This window comes from Aotus nancymaae, unplaced genomic scaffold (assembly GCF_030222135.1).
Source record: "Aotus nancymaae isolate 86718 unplaced genomic scaffold, 86718_ANA_hifiasm-v0.15.2.pri h1tg000058l, whole genome shotgun sequence".
NCBI classification, from domain to species: Eukaryota; Metazoa; Chordata; class Mammalia; order Primates; family Aotidae; genus Aotus; species Aotus nancymaae.
In genome coordinates, this window is record NW_026988472.1 from 40,741,839 (window position 1) to 40,768,897 (window position 27,059).

At 40.3% G+C, this 27,059-nt stretch overlaps 1 long non-coding RNA gene across 1 annotated transcript; it reads left to right on the forward strand.

Annotated features, from left to right (window-relative positions):
- Positions 1-676: 676 nt before the first annotated feature.
- LOC105704825 (uncharacterized) lies at positions 677-23,271 on the forward strand. The gene is made up of 3 exons (XR_001104545.2): positions 677-809; positions 1,543-1,627; positions 22,909-23,271. It is a non-coding gene; the product is annotated as an uncharacterized LOC105704825 (long non-coding RNA).
- Positions 23,272-27,059: the final 3,788 nt, after the last annotated feature.

Below are 27,059 nucleotides of genomic sequence, written 5' to 3' on the forward strand. Positions count from 1 at the left end.
CTCCCCGCCGGCCCCGGCCTCCGGGCGCCGTCCTGCCCCCGGGAGCAGGCCCCTCCCCGGGCGCCGGGCCCCGCCAGGCGCGCCCAGCCCGGCGCGCCCCCTGCGTCCCTGTGGCAGGTCCGCGCGGGGAGGGTGGGGGTGACCCCGGCCCGCACGGGGGCGCCGCGGCCGCTACCTTGCAATCGCGGCCGCCGCCTCCAGGAAGCCGCGGGGTGGTCGCGGGTGCGGGAACTCTCGGGTCTGGCCTCGCCGCCGGCCGCCTGAAGGGGGTGCGCCGCGGTGGGAGCCGCCGTCGCCGCTGTCACGGAGCCGCTGTCGCCGCCGCCGCTGCCGGTTGTGCGTGAGCGTGTGTGCGCCTGTGTCCGGGCGAGAGTGTGTCTGCGTGCGGCGCCCGGCCTTTACTATATACACCAAGGGGTGGGAGGAGGCGGGGAAGGGGAGGGCTTGGGGGAGGCGGCGGAGGAGGGGGAGCAGGAGGGGGGCGAAAGGGTACCCGAGGAGGCGGCTGCGGAGGAGGGACAGGTGATCTAGCCCACGGGGAGGGCGTGGCCGTGGGCGGCGCGGGGTGCCTGGAGGAAGGGGTGTCGGGGAGACCTTGTGGGGAGCGCCGGGGAGGGCCGGAGGAGCTGGGACCCTATTGCCTCCCGGCGAACTGGGGACCATTCCAGACCCCAGGATGGAGAAGAGCGAGGAACTGAGCCCAGGAGGGTGGAATGGCTGGCTGATGGAGCCAGGGGAGGTGGGAAGAAGAGCCCAGAGATCACCCGAAAATGACAATTGTGATACCGGTGGAAGATGCTTCTTACAAGGTGGGAGATTAGAAAAGATCAAATTAGTCCACCTACATAATGTAATTTCCATCCAAGAGGTGATTCATGTATCAATGTAACCTTTATTAAGCGCCTAGTGTTTGCCAGACACTGGGCTAAGAACTGGAGTTACAGGGACGGTGACTGTATGATTGCTGACCAGCAAATAATTGGTAGGTGTCAGTTGTACTATTGATCATTTTAAAATTGAAAACAATAAATCCTTAGAATTCTTGAGACAGCCAAGGAAGCAACCAAATTGGTTTAATGAATCTCCAAAGATGTAAAGATTTTTTCTATTAATCAAAACAGAATGAAGATATTTGAGAGAGAATAGCAGAGCAGAAATTATTTAATCAGAGCAGAGAACAGGATGAATCTATCTGTTCTTGGCAGTCTCGAGCCCCCTGAAGTTCCAATACTGTGTGTATTAACCATGACTTTCCTCTTATCAAATCTGAGTTTTATAACACAGTTTATAATTGGCATGGGAACCTGAACTTGCATTCAAAAAGCTCTATTCTAACCATGTTGTGTTGCAGGCATAAGGTGGTAGTAAGTGAGGCTGAATGATGACTGTCTTGAGCACTTTTGCCTTTGTGGACTCCTTCCTCTGTAGAAAGATATTACAAATTACATGTTACAATTGCATTAGTGTAAAGATGAATATAATAGTATTATATATTAAAAGTTTCTTCAACCTAAAAAATCATTTTTCTTCTTATTTTAAAAGAAATTAAAAGATTTCTGTGGGTCCTTAAAAGTACCGTGAGCCCCAGGCACTGTGTCTACTATGCCTAAAGGAGGAATCAGCCCTGGTAAGTAGTACCATTCCTTGATACTGAATTTCCTCTTTGGAAAAAGAAGAGTTAAATTAAGAAATACCGAGACCGGCCGGGCGCGGTGGCTCAAGCCTGTAATCCCAGCACTTTGGGAGGCCGAGGCGGGTGGATCACGAGGTCAAGAGATTGAGATCATCCTGGTCAATATGGTGAAACCCCGTCTCTACTAAAAATACAAAAAATTAGCTGGGCCTGGTGGTGCGCGCCTGTAATCCCAGGTACTCAGGAGGCTGAGGCAGGAGAATTACCTGAACCCAGGAGGCGGAGGTTGCGGTGAGCCGAGATCGCGCCATTGCACTCCAGCCTGGGTAACGAGCGAAACTCCGTCTCAAAAAAAAAAAAAAAAGAAATACCGAGACCACACAGGGGTGGAAAGACACACAGTGCAAGCTGAAGAATTGACAATCATGAATATCAACAGAAAATGTCAGCTTCTACTTGTTTCAATCAGGCTATGGGGGGTTTGAAATCAGCCCCAAGTAATTAATGATACCTGCGGAAATATTTGTCTATGAATGTGTCTTCAATCATTTCAGTAACCAAAGACTTCCTCTATAGACCTCATAACTATTATAAGTTCTTGGATCAGGTATGTGAGGTCTCGGCTGCCAAGACCTAGCCTGAATACAACTAAAGACGCAGCTGGGCAATTATAACTGGGCAAGTTCATGGATGAAAGATCCATAAAGACTTTGTGTGTGTTGAGGGGCTATGTGTGTATAAGGTAGGGATTGATATCCTGGAAGGCAATTACTAGCCTATTTCTTTTTTTGGCTTCATCGCAACCTTGGGTTAATGTTTGATCCTCACTGCCAGTTGTGATTCATATTTGCTGCCCTTTGAGGTGCTTATGTTTTCAGGAAAGGTTATATTGATTCGGATTAATGCATAGGAAACAGGTATCATGGCCCCCATTCCCAAAGAAATGTACAGTGGCACCCCTCTGCCTTTTCATCCTGGCTGCCCTTGCAAAGGGAAGGAAAAAAGAGGTTCATAAAGGATAGGTCTGGATTTGTGTATGAGGGGGTGCTTTGGGACAGAAATCGGACATTAATGTGGAATAATTGTGTTCATACATTAAAAGGGGTGCCTAAGAAAATGGAGGGAAGAAGGAACATGCCAAAACGGCAGGAAAGAACAACCTCAAAATCTTTCAGGATGGGTCAGGGTGATTTTTGAGATCTGTAAGTGTAATATTTGATGATTTTAAATAAGCACCCAAGAAATTTCCCATCCCAGATATTATTTTTTATCCATATCCTGCTTCTCTAATACAACATCTCCTTATAACTGAGTTTTCACATACTTGCCAGATGAGCGATTCATTTGTTTATCCAACAAACATCTATTAAGTACCTACCAGCTGCCCAGTCACTGAGCTAAGGATGTCGGTTAGAGGTATGGTAAATATATGGTTTCTGACCCCAGTCTGCTCACAGATTAATAAAAACTATTCATAATACAATGTGACATTATGTGGTACATGGTGAGTTATACAATGAGCTGGGTGAACGCCCAAGGAGTGGGCCTATTCCTGCACTGGGAAGGAATAGGGAATGGCATGGGGCAGGGAAGTCAGAAAATGTTGCCAGAGATGGTGACAGTTGCTGAGCGCTGAGAGATAAATAGAAGCTTTCCAAAGTAAACGAAAGGCATTATAAGTGAAGGGAACTGAAGCTGGGATGCGGAACACTGTCTAGAGGCTGCAGGTATTTTGTAAGTCCATAGTAAAGGCTGTGAGGAATAGTAGAGGAGGGGGAAAATGAAGCTAAGGGCAACTTGAGGTTTCTGGTCCGTCCTGTCAAGGAGCTTTTTCTTGTTGTCAGTGAGAGCCATTGAAAGGCTTTAAGCAAGAGCGTGACAAGGAAAGATTTGGATTGAGGAATGATCACTCTGTTGGTTGTTGTGGAGGACTGATCAGAGGGAGGTGAGATTGGCAGCAGGGAGGCCAGGTAAGAGAGGCTGTTGCAATGATTGGGGTTTGAATGAAGGTTGTGCCAGCAGAGATGAAGAATAGGAACTTGAGTCAAGTGGTCCTTGGGATGCAGAATCGACAAGGCTTAATGACGGAGGATACAGAAGGAGTAAGAGTGACTGACACCTGGTTTCCTGAGTTGGGTGACAGGATGGGAGGGCGTGGTCACTGAGATACAGGTCCCTAGGAAGAGAAGTCGATTTTGCGCTGGCGATGACAAGTGTCGTAGGTTCCCCCAGAAGCAGATCCTGAGACAAGGATTCCAGTGCAGAAAGTTGTTTTGGGAAGTGAAGGAAACACTGTAGGGGAGTAGGGAAGTAGGAAGGGAGCCAGAGGGACAGCGGTCAATGGGAGGCATGTTCGCAAGGCCAGTTACCACTGTGAGCAGCTGGAGCTTGATCACACAGGCAAACCCTCGGACAGGATACAAAGCACCCACTCCAGAGGTGAGGAAGCTAGTTAAGAGCGGTCCAGGGGATGCTGAATTTCTGGCAATTCCAGCTTGCCACCCAGCTTAGGCAGAAAGTTTTCCCCAAATACAGAGAGAAGATCCTGGCAGCTGGATGTCTGTGGAGCACATTGAAGTGGTAGCACTCAAGGGATATGGGTGGTGCACCATCAGTATCTGCTCCAGGGAGTTCTGGTTAGGACATCTCAAATTGGAGGTGCCTGTTGATTAGCCACACAGAGATGTCCAGTAGGCATTTGGAAGAGCAGATCTGGACTTCAAGATTTAAGTCAGAGACCAAGATTTTGGAGTTGTTAGGCCCTGGGTGTTGGTTGAACCAGTATAATTGGTGACCTCTGTAGAAGACATATGTGAATTGGGCTGGTCGCTGAACCCATCACCCTGGGGTGCACCAACACAATCTGACCTCATCTGCATAAACATATGGGTTTCTCAAGGGGTTCTTGAAAGCCCTTAAGTTGTAGACGTCAGTTTAGTGCTCACCGGTGCGAATGCATCTGGGGAAATTGTCTATTGCTTTCAAGAGTTTCTTAAGGGGTCTATATTTTACTGAAGTGGAATAATGTATTTAAAATGGGAACTTTGTTTTACAAATGTTTTCGTGGTTAATAATATTTACTGGGTGATTGGATGAGGCAGACATTTGAAAACATAATCACAAGGCAGAAGGAGAAATGCTGAAGAAAATGCAAGGGATAACTGAAGCACAGAGGACAGAAATCAAACCCCAGTTTAGGGAAAGAAGATGGAAAGCATTCAGAGAAACAGCCCAGTGAGAATGACATTTTTACCTGAGGAGTGTTCAGAGCTCATGGGGTAAGGGAAAGGTTTGACTATTTGGATGGGAAAGAGACATCTAGTGCACTCTGCATTGGGGTGGGGAGTTTCAGTATTCTTCATTTGAGGACTTCCTATGAACTGTTTTATGCCCTTTGGATAAAATTAGCAAAGACCGGATCAAAGGATATGTGAGTTGGTCCTTCAGTTAGGCAATCAATAAGTATATACTGAACATCTATTACTTTAAAGTACTAAGCTACATGCTAGAAGGCAAGGAATAATAAAGTACTATCCCTGTACTGCACTGAAGCCTCTCATTGTCCAGCTGCAGCTCTGACTAGTCTCACAAGCAGTAGAGCATTGCATTTCATAGAGATTTTTGAGAAATTATCACGAGTAAGAAGCAGGCTCATTATAAAGGGCTTTGCTTGTGGCTGCTGTATTCTTTATTCTCCATTTCTCTTTCCTAGCAGAGCACTAATAATCAGACACCCATCCCTCTCCTGTGAAACTTAGGTATCTTAGAATTTCATCCTAGATTTAGGGTAGGTCTATTTTAACTAAGAAAAATGGCATCTCTCCTGCTATAATTAGGGCCAAGTAAATGAGAGGAGAGATTTGCTGGGGATTCCCAGCAAAGTTCTTACTCTCTAAGAGAGCATCCCTCCCTGTCCCGATGGATGTGAGGCTGATGTAACTCCATTTGCAACTGACAGCAAAAATATTATGCAGGTGACCACATAGTTGATAACCTAAACCGGGATGCTACTGAGGGTGAAAGGCATTGCTATTAACAACTATGTCAGGGGAAAAGGTATGAATTGAGTCTTTCCAGTAAACCAGGATGGATGGATGATCACTATTATGCAAGGAACAAGGCCTAGAAAGGAGCTGATGCTCAAAGCATTACAGCAAAAGTAGAGAAAGAGCTTAGGACCATGGCTAAGTTGTCGAACTACTAGAATAAGTAGCTCTAGAGCCAGCCAACCATGTACTTCTGGTTATGTAAATTATTACACTGCTTTATAGGCTAAGCTTCTTTGAGTCAGGTCTCCATCACTTGCAATTTCATTGAAAGCATCCTAAGCCATACATGCAGCAACAGGGTTGTCTTTGTTTTGTTTTACCCTAAATCCTGGGGTGAAGGCCATTCTTGAGTCAAGCAATCTGACAAAAACAGGTGTCAGGAAGAAGTAGGTTAGGGATTGTCATGGTAAACTGACTTCCAAGTCAGTTTTCTGACTTTGGATTTCTATTTCACTCTATGTATTAGATAACGTGATAATCTAAACTAGAACATGGGTGAAGGCCCACTGCATGGGGCGGTTTCTGTTCTAGCTGCGCCTTCAAGGCACACTGCTGCCTCTGATGGAGGGCGAGACTCCTGTGCCAGGGGTCAGGATGGGGAACATCTATCCCACGCTCTGTCACTGCTCTAAGTGGCTTTGAGCAAGCTCTCTCTTCTCCCTCTGGGACCTAGATGCCTCGCACCAGTGGTACCCATCCTTCCCCTTGCGTCTCATCTCTCTGAGTTGATGGTGCACATCGAGGGAGGCCTCGTGGCTTGCACGTCCCACAGATGCCACTTTAGTTCTCCCGGCGTGGGAGGCCAGCAGTAAGTAGTTGTTAAACTCACTGCTATCTCCCCTCCCTTTTGGGCTTGGTCTCTTGCTCCGAAGGAGCTGAAACAGCCACATCTCCTACAAGTATCATGACTGTCAAACATGTATTCCTTTCCCATATGGAGGGAGGATGTGGGCAGAGTGGGGTTGGAGTTAGAGTCATGTGACTGTCACTTGAGGTCACCAGGGTTTGCCCAAATCTGCGGAGAGCCCTGTAAAAGCCAAATAAGAAGGAAGCCAGGCTGCATGAGACAGAGTAGGGTCCATGAAGGTCACCAAGGAAGGACCAGAACACAATTATAGCCCCAGTAGAGAGTTGGAGTCAGGGGGATGAAATTATAAGGCAGGGATGTCAGTGAAGTGAAAATGCACCTAGATTTGTTTTGGGCAGTGAATTATCTGGCTGGATGGGACACCTGTGCCAACTGTGGCATGAGTGTGGGTGAAATACTGGCACATCACAGACTAGGGGTAGGAGAGCTCAGAGATGACCCCGCACAACCCAGCCTTCGCATGTGGAGCATGAGGCTCAGAGATGTTTGCACAGAAGAACTGGATACACACACATACCCATGCACACACATGCACACATGTACATGTACACACATGCACATGCACACACACATGCACATAAACGCACACATGCACACACACACCCCTTTGCACATGCCAAGTCCCGTTCCATTTCCAGGTATGAGGTTCACCTTTTCGTCTCTTAGAAGTTCATTCACAAATGAACCAGATTCATCTCTGAGTAAGAAAGGAAAAATCGGCAAAATTGCCCTGGACTAATGAGCATCAACAATTAGAACATCGCCCAAAACAGATGCTAAAAAATAGCCATGTTGACACTCCAAAGCAGGAATGTTATTGTTAAAGAGGACAATGGAGTGGCCAGTAAGTATCCTCCATCGCCCAAATCCACAGGCCCCTGGTACCCAGCACTGTGGTGAGTCTGAGATCTAGCTCTGCAGTGGTCGCTTGGGAGAAGAGCTATTGCGGGCTTTCTCAGCCATCAAACGCATAGCCTTTTGGTAGGGATTAGTTGCCCCAGAGACATAACCTGTCTTACCTGGCTCGCATGCATTTCATGAACAAACAAGGGTGTGGTAGTAAGTTTCACAAACGGTAGTAAGTTTCACAAACGGTAGTAAGTTTCACACCCTGCAGCGCATACTCCTACCACCCTCAGCGTGTCCATGGCCTGTTAGGTCTGCTCCGATTCATGCACCGTAAGTCTCCCCAATGTAACTGGCAAGGGTTCTGCTACTATAATTTCAAGGGATAAAAGGAGTTGCCAGGTCATTCATTTTTTGAACAGGACATCAATGTGTAGTACAAAAGAGACTTTAACGGTTTCATTTTTCTTCACCTAGGAGAATTTCTCAAATTACAAATTTTATGAATGGAACAATTTTATAGAAGAAAGAAAAGAGAGCAAGTGTAAAATCTCTCATGTCTAGGCTGGTTAGCATTTTTAATTGCCATCTTTGCATTTGTGGCCTCTTCGTGCCAAGTCAACACCTACGTGCTCTCATAAGATCGCTTACTGGCAGCTCCTGCTCACCTTGGTCCCTTTCAGGTGAATTCACTGATACTCTTCACCCCCAGTATTACCCTTGCCCAATTTCTGAGTCAGACCACCAGTGTGCTGGGCCCCAGATGAGGCCTGCTTCTCTCTTCTAAGCTCCTTGTGTTCTTGAGGATAGTACACTAGGCATCATTCAGCCATGGAGCCTCAGCATTCACCAGTCATCGTCCATGATCTCTTCCCACATTGGCCCTATTTGTAGAACTAGGCTTCTGGGTCTGATTCTCTTCGTACCTCTCAAAACTTCCATTGGAAATGTGGCTCCACCACACAGCCCAATTCACTGAAGTGTCTTTGTCGATCTCTGTTGTTCAAATTTCTGTGCACATGGGAGAGAGTTGGTTTCTCATTCACTGACATCCTGCCTTAAAGGAGCTGTCCCCAAACTTAACAGCCACGTTTCATAAATTGTGAACCACTACCATCTTGGATTTCTATTTCACTCAATCTATTAGATGAGTCCTTGTTTTTTGAAGAAGAATCATTTTAGAGGAAATAGAAGTGACATTTTGAAAGCTACAACATTATTGCTTCAGAAAATATTCACAATTAGTGTAGTAATACTGTAGACTATATATAATGTATTATTTTTAAAATGAATTGTTCATTGTAATATTCATTAAAAATTAAATATAAGTGTGAAAGTTTATTCTATCTTCAGCATAAACATCCAATTATAACCACTTTCAGTGATCTTTATATTTCAAGTTTTTCTCTATACTATTTACTCAACTGAAATAATATTACATATGGTTTTAGTCCTGTTTTTATCCCTTAACATCTTCAAAGAATAAGCATTTTATCATAGCATTCTAATCACACTACAGAATCACCATAAATATTTTTAATGGTGGTATACAACTATATTAGGTGGATTTATTACCATATACTTCATTTCCACCCATTAGAAGTATAAGCCATTTCCAAAATCTGCTGTTAAAAAGAACACTGCAGTTAATATCTTTGTGTATATCAATGTTCCCCATTAATAATTATTTATCAGCGTAAATACACAGCTGTAATATTTCTGGGATGGACACAGAGACATGAACATGTTGCCAAACTGATTTCGAAAAGGATATATGAGGTCTGAGACCACCTGCCTTGTGAGTACTCACCAGCCTGGGCCAAAAAAAAATCAACTCATTTTGTTTTAAAATGTATTTTTCTGATTACTAGGGAGGTGAGCCATTTTTATTTGTGTGCTTGCTACTTGGATGTCCAAGGGAATTGTCTTTATTCAGTTTTTCATTAAATCATAGTGTTTGCATCTTATTGGTGTGTATGTGTCATTTACTTAATACAGAATAAATGTTTGTCATAATGGCAACAAATATATACTCCATTTTCTTTTCATTCCATGAATGTGGCTATTATTTTATATGGATAAGATTTTTATTTTTGTAAAGTTAAATCTATCCCTATTTTGTGTTGTGAAGTCTTCTATTATTTGAGTAAAAACTAATATAATTAATTCCATTTTATTCATTTAGAATTTTTTGGTATTTATTATAAGGTGGATTCTAATTGTATTATTTTTTCCCCAAGTAGCTGGACAATTGTCTCAACGCTATTTAATATGAAATAGCTTCTTCATTAACTTGTGCTTTCTATTTTAGCAAATAATAAGCTAATATTTAAAAGATTCTAATTTGGGGCTCTCAGTTCTGTTTTGTTGCTCTCTTTTTTTAAAGATAAAACTCTTTGAGGTAATTATAGATTCACATGCAGCTGTGAGAAATAATACAAAGAGATCCCCTCTATCGTTTCCCCAATTTTCGCCATTGGTAATGTCTTGCAAAACTATATGATGTCACAACCAGAATATTGACATTGATACAATTCACAATCTTATTAAGATTTCTCCAGTTTTATTTGTACTCAGGTGTGTGTGTGTGTATTTGGTTTATGCAATTTTATTACATGAGTAGGTTTGTGTATCCACACTATAGTTAATATATAGAACATTTTCATAACAACAAGGATCTCTCTTACTGCTTTTTTATAGCCATATCCACCTCTCTTCCTCTCCTCCATCCCATCCCTACCACTGGAAACCACCACGCTGTTCTCCATTACTATTTTTTTTTTTCATTTAAAAATGTCACATAGATGGACGTATACAGTATGTAACCTTTTGGGATTGGCTTTTTTCACTCAGCATAATTCACTGGCAATTCATCCACATTGCTGTATGTATCAACAGTTCATTCCTTGTAATTGCAGAATAGTATTTCATGGGACATACATACCATGGTTTATTTAACCATTAACTTGTTGGAGCACATCTGGGCTGTTTTCGGTTTTGGTCTGCTGTCAGCTTTGGGCTACTATAGCTAAAGCTACTGTGAACATTCCTGTATGGGTTTTTATGTGAACATAAGTTTTCATTTCTCTAGGATAATGCCCAAAAGTTCACTTGCTGAGTCGTATGGTAATTGCATGCTTGTTTTTTTAAGAAACAGCTAAACTGCTTTATAGAGTTGCTGTAACATTTTACATTCCCAACAGAAATGTATGAGTGAACCAGTTTCTCCACATACTCACCAATTTTTGGTATTAGAACCATTTTTATTTTAGCCATTCTAATAGGTGTGTAGTGATAGCTCACTGTGGTTTTAATTTGTATTTCTCTAATAGCTAATGATGTTGAACATATTTTTTTGTGCTTATCTACCACTTGTATATCCTCTTTGGTGAAATGTCATGCTTTTTGCCCATTTTATGATTGAATTGTTTGGGTATTTATACTGTTGAATTTTGAGTTCTTTATATATTCTAAATATTAATTCTTTGTCAGAAGTGTGGTTTGCACATATTTTCTCTTAGTCTTATCTTGCCTTTTTTATCCTTTTTAATATGGTCTTTTACAGAGCAAAAGACTTTACTTTAGTTTTATTTATTTATTTATTTTTGTCTATAGATGTCCAGTTTCTCTAGCACTATTTTTTGAAAAGGCTACCTTTCCTCTTTTGAGTTGCTTTTGCACCTGTGTCAAAAATCAGTTGGCCATATTTGTGTGAGTCTATTTCTGGATTCTTTATTCCATTCCACTTATCTATGTATCTATGTGTCTGCCCCTCCACCTACACATACTATCTTGATTACTGTAGTAATCATTAATATCAGGTAGAGTAATTACTTCTACTTTATTCTTCTTTTTCAAGATAGTTTAAACTATTCTAGTTATTTGACTTTTCAATATAAATTTTAGAATAAGCTTGTATATGCCTATAAACATTTTTCTGAGATTTTGATAGGAATAGCTTTCAATCTGTAGATCAAATTGAAAAGAAATTACACTTTCAGTATGTTGAATCTCCTAATTCATTAACTTAGAAAGTGTCACCATTTATTAAGGTCTTCTTTAACGTCATCAGCACATTGTTATTTTTCAGTTAAATTTAGACCTAAGTGTTTCATTTTCTTTGGAGTGATTGTAAATGGTATTGTGTTTTAAATTTCTGCTTCCATATGCTTTCTGTTAGTATATAGAAATAAGATAGATTTTTTTGTGCTCATCTTTCATTCTGTGACCTTCCTAAACTCAATTATTGCAATTATTAATTCTAGAATATCTTTTTATGTTTTAGAAATTCCTTGGAATTTTCTACATAGGCAATCATGTCATCTGCAAATAGGAACTATTTTGTTTGTTTCTTTCCAATCTGTATGGCTTTATTTCTTTTTCTTGTTTTACTGCAGTGGCTAAAACTTCCAGTACTATGTTGAGTATGAGTGGTGAGAATAGACATCCTTACCTTGTTTCTGATCTTAGGGAGAAAATATTCAGTCTTTCACCATTAAGTATAATGTTTTCTATAGGTTTACTGTAAATACTCTTTGTCAAGTGGAGATAATTCTTCTCTCTTCCTAACTTGCTGAGAACTTTTATGATGAATGAGTGTTAATTTTGACAAATGTGTTTTAGCATCAATTAATATTGATTACCTGAATTTTTTGTTTAGCCTGCTGATATGATAGGTTAACACTGATTTATTTTTGAATATTGTATCATTCTTTTGTATCTGAAATAAACTTCACTTGGTCCACGTGTATTCTCTTAATACATTGTTGGATTTGATTTGCTATTTTATTAAGGATGTTGGCATCTGAGTTTATAAGCAATATTGATATCTATTTGTACTTTTTTGTACTATTTGTCTAGTTTTGATATCAGGATATTTGTCTCATAATGTAAGCTGGAAATTTTTTCTGTTACTCAATTTCCTGGAAAATATTATATATAATTGGTGTTAATTTTCTTTAAATGTTTGATAGAGTTTTCCAATGAAACTGTCTGAGCCTGGATGTTTCTTTTTGGAGGAGTTTTTAAATTACAAGTTCAATTTCCTTCATGGTTATAGGACTATTTAGATTATTTAATCTTGGCTGACATTTCGCAGTTTGTGGTTTTGGAGGGATTGGTCGATTTATTCTAAGTTGTTAAATTTATTAGTAGAAATTATTTGTAGTATCCTCTTATTTTCCTTCTAATGACTATGAGATCTGTACTGGTAGTCTCTGCTTCCTAATATTCTCAATATTCCTAATATTGGTGACTTGTTTTTCTTTATTTTTATTTTATTTACTCTACTAAAACTTTATCAATCTTATTTCATTTTTTGATAAACCAGCATTTAGTTTTATTTCATTTTTACTCATTTTTCTGTTTTTAATTTTATTGATTTCTGTTTTTTATGATTTCTGTCATTCTGCTTGCTTTGGGCTTATCTTACTCTTCTTTTCCTAGTTTATTGAGGTAGCAACTTAGATTACCGACTCAAGACCTTGCCTCTTTTCTAATATAAGCTTTTGATGCCATAGATTTCCCTCTCAGTGCTGCTTAGCTGCATCCCAGATATTTAATTAATTTCCATAATTTTATTTTCATGGAGACAACCTCTTTGGCACATGAATTATTTAGACGTGTGCTGCTTAATTTCCAGGCATTTAGATATTTTTCTTTTTCATTCTTTCTGTTATTGATTTCTACTTTGATTCTATTAAGATCAGAGAATATGCTGTATATATATATATATATATATATATTTTTTTTTTTTTACTGCACTTTAGGTTCTAGGGTACATGTGAAGAACATGCAGCATTGTTGCATAGGTACATACATGGCAATGTGGTTTGCTGCCTCTATCCCCATCACCTATATCTGACATTTCTCCCCATGTTATACTTTTAACTCTTTCAAATTTATTGAGATTTGTTTAATGGCTCAAGATATTGTCTGTTTCAGAGACTGTTATATGGATAATTGAAAAAGATGTGTATTCTTCTGTTACTGAGTGGGATGTTTTATATATGTCAATAGGATCATCTTGATGGTTGATTGTGCTGTTCAGATCTTTTATATCCCAATTTTGTTTTTAGTAATTTTATCAGTTGCTGAGACAAAAGCATTGAAGTCCCTAACTATAATTGTAAATTTGTCTATTTCTCCTTTCAGCTGTATTAGCTTATGCTTTCACTCATTTTAAGGCTCTGTTATTGGTTGCATGTATATTTATAATTGCTATAGCGTCTTGGTATATTTACATAATGTCTCTATCTGTAGCAATTTTCTTTGCTCTGAATTTTATCTTATATTAATATAGCTTCTCCTAATTGTATTTTTTTTTTTGAGATGGAGACTCACTCTGTCACCCAGGCTGAAGTGCAGTGGTGTGATCTTGGCTCACTGCAACCTCCGCCTCCCGGGTTCAAGCGATTCTCCTGCCTCAACCTCCCAAGTAGCTGGGATTACAGGTGCTCGCCACCACACCCAGCTATTTTTCTTTCTTTCTCTCTCTCTTTTTTTTTTTTTTGTATTTTTAGTACAGATGAAGTTTTACCATTGTTGGACAGGCTAGTCTTGAACTCCTGACCTCAGGTAATCCACCTGCTTTGGCCTGCAAAAGTGCTGGGATTACACACTTGAGCCACAGCACTTGGCCCTAATTGTTTTAATTAGTGTTTGCATAGTATATCTGTCTCTATCCTCTTTTAACCTACCTATGCCCTTGAATTTGAGAGTTTTTTGTAAACCACATATATGTACTTGAGTTGTTTTGTAAATCTATTCTGCTAATATCTGTCTTTTTATTGGTATATTCAGATCTTTTACATTTAAGATAACTATTGGTATGTTAGAACCTTACCCTACCATTTTATTATTTGTTTTATGACTGTTTCCTTTGTTTATCATTCTTCTGTTTCTTTCTTCTTGCTTTCCTGTGGGTTACTTGAGCATTTTAATAAATCCGTCTTGAATTATTTATAGTGTTTCTGAGTGTATCTCTTTATATAGCTTGCTTAATTGTTTCTCTGGGTATTACAATATAGATAAGTGATGCATCACAGTATACTGGTAGCAGCATTTTGCCACTTCAAGTCAACTGTGGAAACTTTAATTCCATTTAGGTCCCTTTAATCTGATTGCTTTCAAATATAATTGTGTTGAGTATCAAGTGTTATTATGACTTTTGTTTTAATCATTAAATATAATTTATAAAGCTTGTAGGAAAGATAGTCTATTTTATTCACCCATATTTCCCCTCTTTCTGTTGTTCTTTCTTCCTTCTTGATGCTCCAAGATTTTTTCTTTTATAATTTCCTTTCTGTCTGAAGAATTTCCTTTAGACAATATTAAGGATAGGTCTGATAGAGACAAATTCTCCTGATTTTCCTTCTTCTGCAACTACCTTGATTTCCCTTTCATTCTCAAAGGATATTCTAGATCGGCAGTTCTTTTCCTTCAGAACTTTTAAAAATATTGTATCACTTCCTTCTGGCCTCTATGGTTTCAGATGAGAACCCCATTGTCATCCAAATTGGTGTTCCCTGATAGGTAATGCATCATTTATCTCTGGCTGCTTTCAAGATCTTATCTTTGCTTTAGTTTTCAGAAGTTTAACTATGATGTGTCATGATACAGATTGTGGGGGGAGATATCTTTTTGAGGTTTGCTCAGCTTCTTGAATCTATGTGTTTTCTTTTGCCCCATTTGAGATGTTTTCAGTCATTACGTGTAATATTCTTTCAGCCTCATTCTTTTTCTTCTTTTTCTGGAACTCCAATTATATACATGTTTGATCTTTTGTTATTGTTCTACAGGTCTTTGAGAGTCTGTTCATTTTTTTTTCCAGGCTTTTTTCTCTCTGTTTTTCAGATCATGTGACTCTTCTTTAGACAATGTTTATTCACCGATTCCATGTGCTGACATATTTGCTCTACTATCAAGTCCATCCAGCAAGTTAATAAATTTGGAGTATTGTACGTTTCAGTTATAAGATTTTTGTTTCATTATTTTTTATAACTTGTATTCTTTTCTGATTTTTTTCTATTTTTCACTTATTTAAAAAGAATTTATTATTTATTTGAGTTATTTATTATGCTTACCTTAAATTCCTTGTCAGATGATTCTAGCATCCTATTCATCTTTTTGTTCACATCCCTGGATTGTCTTTTTTCATTCAAATTGTGGTTTCCCTGGCTCCTGATATGGTGAGTGAATTTTTGTTGTATCCTGGACATTTTTTTCTTTTATCTTAGGGGATTCTAGGTCCTATTTAAGTATTTTATTTTAAGAGGCAAACACCCAGTTTAGGTTTAGCGAACAGATCCTGATCTACATTTTTGGACTGTAGTTTCAATGACAGTTTAATTTTCAGAGCCTTTTCAGTGCTTCTTGGTATGCTTGATTTAGCTGGTGCTGCTGAGACTCCCACTGGTCCCTGGTGGTGCTGCCTGAAAGGATCAAAAGGGTTTCCCAGTGCAGGGCCACCCGGTGTCTCAAGGTGGAGGAAGGGAATCTCTAGCCCATAAAGATAAAGAATGCTTCCTGGAATAAGAAGCTTATTGTGTGTGACAGAATCCATCTTGCCAGTGCCAACTTGTCACCAAGTGTCTCTCAGTAGAAGAGGAGTATCTCAGGTCTTGCAGGGGAAGAGAGACTTTGCCTTAGCTGCTTATTTTTAGTGGGGCTCCTAATCAATCCTTCTTACCAGCACTGTAGGCTCACTGGGCATTATCAGTAGGACTGCCATTCATTACGGTGGAGAAATCAGCTTACCTGCACTGCCTTGTGTTGCCAGGTTGGGGGCTTAGAAATGCCAGGCCAGGGTTGCCTTCTTCTGTTGGGTAGGGGGATATAAGACCCTCTGCTGCCGTGTTGTTCCTTCAGTACTGTGATCCCAAACTAGCTCACCTTCTTCTTACTACCCTTCATAGTGTTATTTTGGTTGTCTCTTGAGCTTTTTTCTAAGGTTTATAGTCGTACTTAGCAGGTAGGAGCAGAGAGAAATAGGTCTAAGCCATCTTGCTCAAGCAAAACTTCATTTTAATTGTTAATTGCTTGTTTTACAACTAGAGAAAAATTCAAGAAAATCATTATTATGATTATTAAATGATCAATACTAAAGATAATTTTGGAATAGAAAGAAAGCACATTTTTAGAAATGATCTACTCCAAGTGTCAAATATATTAGCTATGCCACTGAGAGTGGGCAAAGTAAAAGGAGAGATTAGAAAGACTGTGAAGAATGGCCTTGAAACCAAGGGTGGAAAGAGTGTTAAGAAGCTGACAAGGGTTATTATATTTGTTTTATGATGGGATTAGAAACCAGAGTATCTGAAGCATTAGGTTGCTTGCCCAAAATTGCTAGAGCATTTGACTGCATGATGGTTGCAGAATTCAGGATTATGACATTCCAAGACCATGGTAACAGCACACTGTTTCCCAGAGCACTGCTTTCAAACTCCAAACACAACATTTGCTAGAAGATATACTGCAACAGTGAAGTTAACCTTTGGCTTATCTGGCAAATGAACAAAAAGTTTCAATGGAAACAAATGTTTACTAAATTTGACTAGTATCAAATGTCTGTTATTAATTATCTCCTAATCATGATGCTTGGATGGGACTTAATTAATGTTCATGAATTCATTTTGAGATAATAATTACCAAGTGAAGTGCTTACTCTTAGAAGGAGAATATTAAATTATTATTGGCATTTGGATAAGTTTGTGAAACCATTATTTATGTCTTTCTTTAAGCTTCTGACTTCTAGAATTTATCTACAACAATTTCGAATAAGTCGCATTTCTCTAAGTTTCATTTGCCCCCTGTTCACTTCCACATAAGCTAAACATTTGCTCTCAATAGTATATACAGGATTTCAGATAAAAGCTGACCACTTTCTGATTGAATGTGTTTGCATCTTTCATTCGATTTCTAAAATTTGACCCTGAAAAAATATATATGAAATGGATTTAAAATTTTTAAGGAAAAATCTTTTTTAAAAAACTCAAAACAAGAGACCTCTTCCCACTCAGGAAAGCAACCCTTCAGGAAAACTGTCCCCAAATGAGGCCAAACTGCAGATAGCATCCTGGATGAAAAGATCTGCTTTGCTACCCTGTCCAAAAAGTCTATGCATTTTGTCGATTGGGCTGTGTTTATTTGTTATATTTAGACATGAGAAACTAATCACTGGGAATAGATTAAGATAGCTTTGGAAAGTCTAGTAACAGTTTCAAGACATAGGGATGCCATCTCCCCCACATTCCAAATTCATCCAACATATTAAATGGCTTCCCATCATCCTGAAAATGTGAACCAAGGTTCTACAGTGTCTATCTTGCAGTTAGCTTATGCTCCTGCCTGAGGTGTAACTGGTTTCAGTGGTCTTTGCTTCCTCTTGCATGTCTCATAGTATTCATGGTAAAAGTTATGATGCTTTGGTAATTTGAGATCCCATCTCACAGCTGAGCTATTAAATCATGACTGTATGAGGAGGTGAGATGCCAAGGATTTGGGTGGGAATGATCAGGTTTATAAATTATGGGAGCAAGAAGTTGTTAGTATAAATTATTACTCAATGTGGAAGAATCTAAGGGTCAGGTCCACAAAATATCATTCATGGGATACGTGAATGATTCACCAAGGGGAGTGATGCACTTAACAGGGCAAGCTCTAACATCTGTAATTCTGCAACTCAGGGGAGCAGGAAGCAAGTCTGCCCTTGCGAACCTGCTTAGAAGAAGCACTATTATTATTAGTTCCCCTCCTTATTTGTTCCTGTATATCATATCATCAACTAGTGCTTTAGAGTACTTCCTTGCATCAAATACTGCCCTATAAGAAGTGAACAGGTTAAATCGTGATTGTAATGTTTTATCTGCAATGTGACCAGCTCTTTAGTGCCAAAGTGGAGAAATGATTACTTGATATTAAATAATCATCTACTTATTTTATAGTAGAAGAACCCAAATTATTATTTAAAACCCAAATGTTTTCTTGGGGATATGAATGAAATCAAATTAATCCAAACTTCTGGCTTTTAACTCTACTTACTTATTCAAGGTCACCAGCTTTCTGGAAAAGTTCTCCCTCTCCCAATTGAATATTCCTGGCTATCCCTTGCAGGAATTCATAGGGAGCTCATGAACCAGTATGGCAGCTGCAGGTCCCATACATCCACCATTATCAAAATTTCCTTCTCTTCCTGAAATGGCTTCCCCTTGTCAGTGTTACCTGCTCAGAAGTAGGATGAAAGCCTTTTCCCACTGCTGCTGCTGATGGTAAGAATTCCAACTTCCCCACCAAGTACGTTCTCTTGCCATGCTCTCTAAATAGTCCATGATGCAGTAGCAGAGAGCATTCTGTTTCGGGCAACAGTTCAGAGAATGTCTCTATTCTCTACTGTGTGATATTCTTTGTCACCCCAGCCCCCAAGACAAAAATACTTATATTTGATCTCACCATAGTATCTCATACTCCTTCCATGTTAGAGCTCAATATCTTTTTCCACTGGGGATCAAAACCATGCCATGAAACCAGGCAAGAACAAAAATCTTGCCTTCTCCTTTCTTGTCCTCACTTCTAATTACTCCAGCCTTCTCTAGCTCCACACTTCATGCATCTAAATCCTCTTTCTTCCTTCAGACACCGAAGTAAAGGCCTCAAGCACTCGTGGACATCAGTTCACGGAAATGTTGCCCATCCTACCACTAACCCTCAACCTCCAGTTGTAAATGAGTCTCTGTGAGCTCTTTATTGGCATCAATTGTCCACTTGTCTTTGGTTTCTTAAATATGACCTTAGATTTTCTAGAGCAGTGGCCTACAAAATGGAGTGATCATACCCCAAAGGTGAATGAGATAATATATTGGGGTATAGGGAGCAAACGTTAGAATGATTAGACAGATAGATAGATAGATTGATAGATAGATAGATAGATAGATTCAGTTTGACTACCATTTAATATATAGATTGCTATCAGTGACCTTCCTCTGTCTATCTGAGCAGGTCATATGTCCCATGTGCTTTTAGAGGTATTCTAGGGAAGGAGGGAATGTTTCACACTGAGAAGAGTTGACAGTGGAGCCCTCATGTGATCACTTCTTTCAGCATATTGCAAAGTATTGCAGTTTACATATTCCTGGTTAGGTAGCATTACAAATTGTATTAGCCAGTTGTAACTAAAAATCCTCTCACAATAGGTATGTAACTTTAAAAAAAAAATCCTTGCAAAGAAACCATAGATCAAGATACTACTATTCATTTATTCTTATAAAATCAGAAGAAAATGGCAGCACTGCCAATTCTCCTACCTTAGTTGTAGCTCAGCACCAACCACATTACATAAAATAATGACATTATAATCAGATTACTTAAAAATAGAGAGTGTCGAGACCATTTAAAATGTTATTAACAATTATCTTAATTTGCCCCCCCCAACAAAAAAGACTCCAAGACAAAGATTTAGATAGAAGTATCCTATTTGGGAGGTGATTCCCGGAAGCACAGTGAGGGAGTTGGAAAGTTTCACAAAAGCAAGAAAGCCAATAAAGGATATTCTGGTGAGGACCCTCTGAGAGACTGTGTGGGACTGAATTATACCTCTCTATTACTGTGTTCTCATGCTGCTGATACAGACATACCCAAGACCGGGCAATTTATAAAGATAAAAAGGTTTAAGGGACTCACAGTTCCACATGGCTGGGGAGTCCTCATAATCATAGTGGAAAGTGAAGGGAGAGCAAAGTCACATCTTACATGGTGGCAGGCAAGAGAGCTTGTGCAGGGGAACTCCCACTTATAAAACCATCAGACATCTTGAGACTTATTCACTACTATGAGAATAGTATGGGGGAAACCACCCTCATAATTCAGTTATCTCCACCTGGCCCTGCCCTTGACACGTGGGGATTATTACAATTCAAGGTGAGATTTGGGTGGGAACACAGCCAAACCATATCACCCCCGAGGTGCAAGGAAGTTGGGGCATTTATCCACTGACTCCCCTCCCTCATTGGTTGAGAGTCATTCCTGGGGTGTTGGGTCCCTAGTACTGCAAACACTTGTGCATACTAGTTACACTTTAATAGAGAATGCTTTCACGCAGAGAAACACGGGAGCTGTTGCTTGTACAGGAATCCTGCAGATGCCTGCTAGGGTGGACCAAGACAATAGGTTGAGTCCTGACAGTGTCTGCCAATGTAATGAAGCTTTCTGTGACCCATATTATTTGTTGGCCTATTAGCAAATGATAGCAGGAAGATATCACAATTGGAAAGTACTTTAAAAATATTCATTTCATATGTTCCCCCAACCTTTTAAAATGTATTTCTGTGTATGTGTTTCATTATGCACACATAATTCATCAGAACAGTAGTGCACAAATATAACTTAGAAACAAATATATCTGTGTTGGTGGTACATGCTCAAAGTATTTTTTAATTGATATAGGTGCCTGGATCAAAAAAGTTTAGAGTTCACTCCTCTAAAGGAGGCTGGAATCTCAAAATGGTTTATGAGCACTAACTCCAAATCCTGTTGAAACACCATAGGCCAGAGAAGAACCATGGAATAAAAATCGCAAACCCCTTTTTCCCCAGAGGCGTCTTACAAATGATTCTCTCCTCTCACAAGATATCTAGCAACCTGGTTGCTTTTTTTTTTTTTTTCAGGTGGGGTCTTGCTCTGTCACCCAGGCTGGAATGCAGTGGTGCAATCAAAGCTCACTGCAGTCTCCAACTCCTGGGCTCAAGCAATTCTCCAGCCTCAGCTTCCTGAATCGCTGGGAGTATGGCATATGCCACCACATTCTGCTAATTTTAAAATTTTTTTTGCGGAGAAGGGATCTCAATTCTGTTGCCCAGGCTGGTCTTGAACTTCTGGCCTTAAGCAACCCTCCTGGGTCAGCTTCCTAAAGCACTGAGATTACAGGTATGAGCCACCACACCTGGCCCCTGGTTGCTTCTTTAACGTCTCTTTGGACATCATGGCATTTAAGGGCAAATTGCCTTATACATGAAATGTCAAAATGTGGGATTCATGATGGGTAAAGAGGAGAGGAAATACTGAAAATAGATGGTATTGAAAGGAAGAGGTTCTGATGATCCTGTGTGTGCCCTTTATTTTACTGGTGGACTCTGAGAGAGGATGAGGTACATCTCATGATTTTTGGCTATGGTGCTCTCCATGTTGAAAAGGGTTGTTTCCCCAGAGAATGGGATGGGAGTAGGTGGAGAGCAACAGGGACTTACTATTTGGTCACATTGATCTTTTTGGTTTGCCATTTAGTGCCCTTTGTCTTAATTAGTCTGACTGAGCCAATAAAGTTTGCTAAATCATGATTTTTCTGGGACCTGCTTTAGTCATTAATAGTTAGCACATCAATAGTCTGTATTAATCACTTACAGTATCTCCAGAATATTAAACCTCAAGAAGTGCTAGAGATGGGGTCAGGAGCCATCAGCACTGGAATTCTGTTTGTGACAGGAGAACTAAAGGACAAGTGTTGGAAGGACATGTCTTTCTTCCAGACTTCAAAGCTGGAAAGATACTACCAACACATATGAATTGTGTTTAGTCGCCTAACCACAACCAATCAACAATTGCTGAGTAGCTGTGCTAGGGCTTTGGTGCATTGGGCAAGATGGAGGAGAGGGAGGCAGAGAAGAAAAGAGAGAGGAGGGAGGGAGAGAGAAGGGAGAAGGTGGGGGAGGGAGGAAAGGAGACCAGAGAGAAGGGAGAGGCAAGAAGAAGGGTAGGAGAAGGAGAGTGAGGGAGAAAGAGAAGGAAGGAAGAAAGAAAAGAGAAAAAGGGGTGGAAATCATCCTTGGCTTCCTTACAAGATAGCTAACTGCAAGCAAAGCTGCACGTGGTGATTGCCAAATAAGATAAGCAAACATGGAAGCATCTTAAGAGCCTGGACAAAAGCTGTGGAGACCAGGGAAGCATCCAGCAAGAGGTGAGATCCGAGCTAAAATGCGTCATCAAACCTGCAAGGACTGTTAAATTGGATTGCGGGTTCTCATCACCAGAGTTTCTGAGTCAGCAGGTCTGGAGTGGGGCCTGAGCATTTGCATTTTTAACAAGTTCCCAGGTGATGCTCATGCTGGTGTTCTGGAGACCACACTGAGAACCAACCACTTCTCTGAAGAATTTTGGATATGTAGAAGGGAGACCGATGTGAAGGGTTAAGATGAGAAAGACGTTAAGAGGAATAAGGTGGGGGAAAAGAGGAAGACCTGTTTAGGAGGATTCTGAAATGAAGGGATTGTATAACAGAAAAGCGAGAGAAAAGAATGGAAAGGACTTGGGAATCTATCCTATAGGCAAATGGGAGTCATTGAATGCGTCTGAGTGGTGACATGGCATGATGGAAACTTTAATTTGGGACTGTTTAATCTGTCATCAGTATACTCTATGGTGTGGTGCAAGGCAAGGGGAGACATGGATGCAGAAAGCACATGTAAGAGCTCGTGCATGTATTTAAGTGGTTTAAAGTCTATTTATATGCTGTTCTTTCCAAACAGAAGTAATGAAAGAAGTGCTTGGGGGTTAAATTTTGGTGAGGAGCATGAGCCAGCATTCTTCTTGGAAAAGAAGACAGAGGAAAAGAAATGGAATCTGAGCTTTGGTCTTCCGTTATTCAAGTTTTCCTACAAAGTGATAGCATGGAAACCCTCAGGTCTGCTCAGAGCCTGCGCCAATTTGATGGGAGAATCTGCAGATTTTCAGGCAGGAAGTTGATCCATCATGGCCTTCAACTCAGGAGGGAGGAATTTTCTGTTTATAGATTTGACTCAAAAAGGCTCCAAATTTGCCCCACCCTGGAAGTGCATCACTAAGGGGGAATTTTCAATGTTTAAAAATTGTTTACAATAGAATCACATTGAATTTTCTTCTTTTTTTCTCTCTCTGAATATAAATGCGATCTGTGTGACACTGATTCCACATCAGGCAAGACAATTATGTGGTGAGGACACACACACACACACACACACACACACACACACACACACACACCATTGAGCACCAGCCAGCTCAGCTCTGCTCTGATAGAGCTTCCTGGGCATATTTCTGCATGAAGCAAAATCGATGTGGGTGAACCTGTAGACGATCTGTGGGAACCTTTGGAAAGGTAGATGAAAGAGGAGATGAGAGGCAAAGGTGAAGACTTGGGAAACAGTCCAAAGAAGCTCTTTCAATGATTCAAATCATTTGACATTGATGTAGCCACCAGTGAGGCATCAAGGTAAGCCCATAGCCCTGTGCAAAGGAGCCTAGAGACAACATGGGGTGGATACGATTGAGAACAAACCTCTGACACCTCCCAGTGTCCTTGGGCCTTTGTTGTCTTCAGCGCCACCTTGCTAGGGAACCCTTGTTCTCTGTGGTTTTTCTTCCATTTCCTGCTTTTCTCCTTCTTTAGCTACTACCCAGCTCCCTATGAGTTGAATAATAATTTAGCGCAAGTTCAATATTTTCAAAATGTTTTGCAATAAAATCTTATTGCTCTGTTCTCTGTGGCTAGCAGGTTAGAGGCCTGGTATGACTGCTCCAAATTTAAAGGCAGGAAAAATAGGGATAATGGATTAAGTGATTTGCCAGAGAAGAAACAAATGAGATTAGTGCCTTTTACTTTTTATCCCAGCAGATGAAATACATACAAGAGCTGGATTGTAATAATTATTTGAGGAAGAATGGAAAACATCATTCTTTGTGATTCTTATGTAATGAACGTGGTAAGAGAGAAGATATCTATGCCAGTTTTTAATTTGATGGAGGTTTTGAACATATTTCTAATTCCTTTAGTACATCCCCAGTGTTCTCATGCCTAATATGCAGCTAATACAATAGTTAGTATTTACTATAGGGTCATTGTAAGGATTAAATGATTTAAAACATGTTGAGCACTTAGAGTAGTATGTGGCATCTAGTAAGGGCTCAATAAATTTATTATTGGTATTACAACAACAATTTGTTTTAAACTGAAAACAAATATCCCAAAAATGTGTACCCTACAATGCCTATATGAAAAGGAATCAAGCCGGGCACAGTGTCTCAGGCCTGTAATCCCAGCACTTTGGGAGACTGAGGCAGGTAGATCACCTGAGGTCAGGAGCTTGAGACCAGCCTGGCCAACGTGGCGAAACCCCATCTCTCGAAAAATAGAAAAATTATCCGGGCGTGGTTGTGTGCAACTCTAGTACCCGCTACCCGGGAGGCTGAGGCACGAGAATTGCTTGCAATCTGGAGGCAGAGGTTGCAGTGAGCCAAATCATGCTACTACACTCCAATCTGGGTGACAGAGCAAAATGCTGTCTCAAAAAAAAGAAAAAATCATACCGGTTTTCCTAAAAACTTTTTTGGAATGAGAAATTAAGGGGTGGAGATTGAGTAAATGAGTGGTCCAGCCCTCTTCCAGGACATTTTGGAAACTAAACCCTTCATTTCAGGTTATTTGTATCAGGGCTGGGTGTGCCTCTGGGCAAATGAAATCCAAAAGCTGCAGGCGCCATTCCTGCTTCTACCTATCTGAACCCCATTATAGCAGAAGTTATTTTCCTGTTACTAGGAAGCCAAAGGTGTACTGTGATCAGGCCCTGATGTGACACTAAATTTATCTGTGACTGCTAAGGCAGTCAATCCTGCCTGTCACACCTGTGTCACTTCTCAAATATAACCCTCACATGTCATCTCTCCTCTTTCATATTCTCAGCCAAGAATTTTTTTGTTCTGCTTTTCACCTCTGTTGCTCTTCCTGTTATTCCTAATCCTTTTTACAGTGTTCCCTGGAACTTCCATTCCCCTTTCCTTAGCAAGCAACCCTGTGTACTCCCACTCTTCCACCATCTAGTGTTAGTTCAAATCTGGATCTCCCATGAAGCTCTGCTTCCTAAAGCTCTCTTAGGCAGATGGTGTTTATTCTACTGAGATTTGTGGCAATTATTATCATCATCTACCTGTTCTCTATCCAAACGTTTTTTCCTCCACCTTTATATAAAGACCTGTTGGAGAACTTCTACTTTCAGGAAAATGAAGTAGCTCTACTTCTACCCATTCCTCCTGCTAAGTACAACTAAAAACTCTAAGCATTATATATGAAACAAACATGAGAAGATTCTGAAAGCTGGAAAGAAGAAAGCAGGCCAGCTAGGGACTTTAGGACCTGATGAACAACAAGGCAATGAATTCTGTGGGTTTTCTTTTTGCCTCATATATCCCGGACTTGGACTGGCAATCTGGGAACAGCAACAGGAGTAGACAGGAAAAGCCCCAACAAAAGCCTGTTCTCTCTAGCCAAAGTACCAGAAAGTGTCTAAGACAGATAGAAAATAACCACTCCACTCCAACTAAGCACCACAGAAAGAACAGAGAGAACCGTGCCCCACCCCCAGGGACATCAGCAAACCCTGAGTGAATAATCTTGACTTCCACCATTGCATGGCTGTAATGAGGACCCCCTCATCAGGGTGGTGTCAGAAGAAGCTGAGTATGGAGTCAGGGCTTTCATCCCTACTGGATGATAGCAAACACTCCCCTTGTGGAAAGCCTGGTCTCCTATCTTCATCTGGCAGTAACAAGGCACTCTTCCCTACTGGGGTGATGTCAGGGGATGCTCAGCGGAGAGTGAGGACTTTCACCACCACTGAGCAATAATGAGGGAACCACCCCAGAGCTGTCACTGTCCAGAGTGTCAATGGAGTCTACATAGGGAGTCTAATGACATCTCAGATGACAACAGAGCCTGCCTGAGGGACCTGGACGTCTGTGCTCACTTGGCAGGGATATGGTGGCACTTCTACTTCCCCTGCCAGAGCTGCATCAGCAGAAACCAGCTACAGCAAAAGGTTTAAATAAGATCCAGAATATCATAGCATAAGTGTCCAGGTCTCAATAAAATGATCATGTGTCATGCAAAGAACCAGAAAATTCTCAACTTGAATGAAACAGACAATGGATGCCAACACTGAGATGGCAGAAATATTAGGATTCTATCATGCACATTTAAAACCAGTCATTATAAAAATCCTTTAATAAGTAATTGCAGGCATGATTGAAACCAATAAAAAAGTAGAAAATCTCAGCAAAGAAAGAGAAGATATAAAGAAGGACCAAAGGGAAATTACAGAGCTGAAAATACAAGAATCAAAATAATAAACTCAATGGATGGACACTATAGCAGAATGGAGAGGCTAGTGAACAAAATCAGTGAATTTGAAGAGAGAACTATAAAAATTATCCAATCTGAACAACAGAGAAAAACATATACTGGAAAAAAAAATGAACAGAGCTATAATAAAAGATCTAACATCTGGGCATGGAAGTCCTGGAAGGAGAGGAGAAAGAGGAAGGGGCTAAAAAAAGTGCTCAAAGAAATAGTGGTTGAACACTTTCCAAATTTGGTAAAATAAGTTAATATACAGTTTCCAGAAAGTAAGCAAACCCCAAACAGGATAAACGCAAAGAAATCCACACCAAGTCACATAAAAGTCAGACTTCTGAAAATTAAAGCCCAAGATGAATCTTGCAGTAAAAGAGAAACAACACATTCCATATTAAGGAAAAACAATTCACATGACAGCAGATTTCTCATCAGAAACCATCGAGGCCAGAAGAAAATGGCCTAACATTTTTCAAGTGCTCAAAGAACTGTCAGTTTAGAATTCTACATCCAGTG